The sequence below is a fragment of the Carlito syrichta genome, unplaced genomic scaffold (assembly GCF_000164805.1).
Source record: "Carlito syrichta isolate Samal-C Ts95f unplaced genomic scaffold, Tarsius_syrichta-2.0.1 Scaffold302542, whole genome shotgun sequence".
Classification (NCBI taxonomy): Eukaryota; Metazoa; Chordata; class Mammalia; order Primates; family Tarsiidae; genus Carlito; species Carlito syrichta.
In genome coordinates this window covers 148,766-153,675 of record NW_007246638.1, presented here as the reverse complement: position 1 = coordinate 153,675, position 4,910 = coordinate 148,766, and positions in this window count along the sequence as shown.

Genomic DNA, 4,910 nt, shown 5'->3' with positions numbered 1-4,910 from the left:
CTTTCTCTGGACTCCCAAAGTGCTGGGATTACAGGTGTGAGCTACCACACCCAGCCCCGAAACTTTATATTCTTGAGAATTGAGTTCTCAACTTTTTTGTTTGATTGCTACCTAACTTTTGTCATTTGGGCTTTGGTGCACTCCACGCAGTCACTAACATATTCTAGCACAGCAATGTTATGCTTAGTGTATTGTTTTGGACTTTAAGAGCTATATTTCTAGTTCAAACAACCTGTGGTTCAAGTTGAAAGTAGTTGTATTGAACAACCCTAATTCAAATGTGGGAAAAATATTGATTGCTATAACTTCAAATGGTAACATATTCAAACAATGGGATTTCTTGTACAAATGGCTTGTCTCCAAAACTTTACCAACTTCTACTTCAGAGCAAAGTTCAAGGGACAAAGTAAGTAACTTTTAAGATATTGATCTTTGAAAAACATTCATGTATTAAACCAGCAAAGACATAGCCTAAAACATATAAAGATGCATATTCTATCAATACCAAGTCACAGTATGATTAAAGACACATTTAGTGTTAGTGATTGTTGTATCTTGCAATAGCAGACAGAGTCATGAAAATTGGACAATATAGACTCCTGTATTCTAAGATACATCTCAGACTTCTAGCAGGTAATAATCAGCAGTAAAGGCACTCTGATAGTGTTACCATAGCAACCCTAGGAACAGACAGAATGAGAATGGAAGGTACTCTAGACACAAATTAGAGTTCAGCTATTATTCCCATAAATTCCATTGGTCAGTAAACCAGTAATTTGACATTTTTACCAAAATTTTAGCCTAGTGGTTAGTACAGGTGAACATTAGTATACTATGACCCTTGTAAGTATCCTTCAACCAGCTAAGAGCTACATTATAATATTTCAAACTTAGATTTTTTAAATGAAAGAATAAAGTTTCAACTCAGTGTTATTAGTTAGCAAGTCACAGTGTTAAAGTTAGGATAGTGTAGGTTCTCTGAGAATTTATACTTTTCTCTTATTGCAAAAAAAATCCTAAAAAATTGTAATACCCTGTCCCTACTATTCAAAACAAATATTTGAATCCTTATTAGCATATGCGTGTGTGTGGTTAATAGTAGATAAAAGAGACTTGTGTTATTCATAACTTGTTAGTGAGTCAGAATCATTTTGAGCATCATAACTGCTCAGAACGGCACCCCTTCCTAAAGTGTATTTATTCACTAAACATTCAAACTTTCAGTACTTACCAAAATAAATCTCAAAACTTCTCAACCCACCACAGCCTGAAGACTTATACTTTTCCGAAACCATCAGTTATGTGTCATGGGAGAGTACAGTTAAGGGATTTGTGGATCTCAGTATCTAACCTGCAAAGAGCTTCAAATGTCTATGTGAAACCTGGCACTTGATAATATTTTTCTACTCACAGAATTTTATAATGTTAGATTTGAGTAGGCCTGAAGTAATTTAGTCTACAAACCCTTTTTACATAAAAGCTTTCTTTACATGTCAAGTAAGTGACATTCCTGGAGTCAAAAATCATTGTACAACAAATATAGCTAGAAATACAGACTCTTGACCCTAAACAGATGGAAAATACTTTGTCATTTCTGAATCAGATCTTCTGGAATCCTCCAAGAAGAAGCCTTCTATGTCACTGGATGGTTTTTGTAACCCATGACTATGGCAAGATGGTACAGAACTAAAAAACAAATTCGTTTTGATTGTACACAGTACAGTATTTGTGACATAGAAACTGATCACCTGATTTTCCCAGTCCAGCCTGTGATGCCAGATTTATGGTGCTTTTAAATTCTGCCTGCTAATCCCTTGCTACTCTGCTTTTCCAAATCAAATTCAGTCAGACTTATCTAACTCTGTCTGAATGTGTCCCTTGATTGAGTGATGTTAGTTCAAGAAAAAACACTCAAATCAATTTTATGCAAATTCCCATTCACAGCCTGGTTGACCCATCAGGATACTGACAATAATAGATTGGAGTACTTAATTCCTAAGGCATGTGACTCATCGAAGGCTTAGTAATCAATTTCCATTGCTGTGACTGCATAATTCGTCTTTGGTGCTCTTAAGCTCTGGAATACCAAGTGCCTGTTCATTTTTTTTTTAAGGCCTACATATTATTTTCCAAACAGCGAAGCCCTTTTCGTGTCTCTGCAATCATTTCCTTATCTAAATTTCCATATGCCACCCTGGCTAGGTGTCCCACCTATGAAGGCTTTTGATCAATACAAATAATTGGCATGTTTTGCCTCCAGTTGCAGATGCCTGAAATAGATTACATGCTACTCTGGCAGACAATGGAAAGATGAAATGGAGGCTGGTCACTGCTTCCATCCATATCAGAGATTATTTTTCTGTAGGACAGTCAGTAAGAATTCTCATAGCCTGAACCCTGTTTTTTAAAGGTCCCCAACCTGTTTTATTCTCTAAGCACCAATGTGAAGGAAGCATATATAAATAGGCAAGAAGCAGATGTCCTTTCTATCTGAAGAAAAGCATGCTATGTTTCATCCAGATTGTATCTGCATTTGTCATTTTTTGTGTCTCTTTTCCTTTGACAAGAGCATTATGTTGAAATTAGATTATGCCCTGGGCATTCTCGTTGGCAACCAGGTAAGGTTTTGTCTCAATTCTTGAATCTACAGGCAAGAAAATTTGTAAGAAGTTAAGTCAAATAAATTTGTAGAAAAGAAGCAATAGTCATACTAACTTGTTTCTACAGAAGCCAATTCTTTACCTATAATTATGTTCTTTCTGAGGCAGGAAAATTCATGTCATGTTTCTTCTGTATACTTATGTTTCCAGGTACAGAAGGCTGTTTGCTCTGCCAAGTCATCCATGGGAGCTGCAGTGGACATTTCATTCAGAATGATATTTCTATTCTCTTCTAAGCAAAAATCAAATATTAAGGGAGCTGATTATGACTCTGAAACATGGTATTTCTCTCAAACCCTTGGCCCTATCTCTTCTGCATCCTCTTATTTTATAAATGAGGAAACTAATGGCCAAAGAAAGAATTAGAAGAAGACAAGGACATTAGTCAATCTCTAAAGTCATTCTCTATTCTGAGCAGTAGGGAGAAAGTGAGAAGTTTGAAGAAAGTACTTGTAGAGTGTAAGAAATGAAAGTACTTCTCAGCTGGGCTCGGTGGCTCAGCCTGTAAACCCCGCACCTTTGGGAGGCTGAGATGAGTAGATTGCCTGAGCCTGTGGGTTCGAGACCCATGGTAACTTGACAAGACCTCATCTCTACAATAAATAGATTTAAAAAAAAAATTAACCGGGCGTAGTAGTGCGCGACTGTAGTTCCAGCTACTAGGAAGGCTGCGGCAGATGGATCGCCGGAGCCCAGCAGGTCAAAGCTACAGTGGCCAGGAGCAGCCACTGCACTCCAGTCTGGGCGACTGAATGAGACTCCAACTCAAAAGAAAAAAAAGAAAGAAAGTACTTCTCAACTCACAACATTAGCAGGAAACATTCTTGCAGTAATTCAGAGTTAGATTATTATATATATTTTTATATGTTAAATATATGTAAAATATATAATATTCCAAAAATTTCTTTCTCCTAAGGCTTATAATATAGTGAGTATAAACTTAAGGAGACTTTGGTGCTCTGTTTTTGGTATTTGGTGATTAAAAAAAAGCAGTGTCTACATAGTATAGTAATTTAATTAAACAAATGTTGAAAAGATTTCTTATGCAATTATAAAACCAAAGTAAATTTATAAACTGACTTTAAAATCTAAACAATAAAATGCATGTTAACAGCATTAATCCAATGTTAATCTTTGGCTAAAATCTCACTTTTATTATTAACCACATTATGTATTTTTCACTTGCCTTATTTAATTGAGCATGATGGATCATTTTTTAAATTTACAAAATAACGAATAATTTATGTATTTTAATATTAGATATGAGGTATATTGTACACTCTGTTTTGAACATGGCAAGTTCACATATAAATGTAGGTTGGGCTAACGTGTTTGCTTGAATATGAGTGTGGTATTAACTGTATAAACAGTTTCATTTTTTGTGCATCAGAATTGATACTCCATCCTGAAGAAGTTAGTGTTTAATATTATTAAGGGGAAAAACTGACTTCTGGCAAGATGGTGACAGGACAGTTCGGACTATGAGAGTCTCTGCAAAATTGAGTGCGCATAAAGATTCTGCATGAGTAGGCATGTGCCAGTGGGTGAGTAAAAGTCTATCTGAAGGGAGATTCAGGTTCATGCACCTGGGGCTCTCCTCCGGAGGTGACTGCAACATCCCACCACCCTAAGATTGGAGCAGCCAGTGCGCAGGACCGTCTGCCATTCTTGAGACTCTCCTGAGAAAAGCCTGCTGATTCTCATCACCTGGCGCCTGGCCCGCACCATCATCTGTGATAGCAAAGCAGCTGGAACACCTGGAGCCCATCAGTGGAGTGAGAAGATCAGAGAGCTGGAGAGAGGAGCTCCACCACAGGTGAGAAAATGCCAACTGGAGTCATTTTCTATGTCCCCGGACCAGGCAGAAACCTGCATTGCCCCGGCCAGCTCCACCCAACCTAGAACTTGGGACCTAGAGGCAATCTCATCAAAATCTGAGAGACAGACACTCCTCCCCCATACTGGATCGGACACAGACACATCAGATCTGAGTGGCAGACTTGACAGGTAGAAAGCCAGGTGAGTCCAGATCAGATCCATCCTACTCTCAGACTAGGCCTGGGGCATCTGTCCCACACTGCAATGAATTCTATCAGCTTGCACTGAGAGCAGAGGGGAGGGGCTAGAGATCAGAGCTGGAAGGAAGTTGGACTTAAAGGGAAGACATAAGAGTGAGTTTTGTTTTTTGTCAATCTGTTTGTTTTGTTCATTTTTGGTTTTGCTTTAGTTTTTTTAATCTATTTCTGTTTT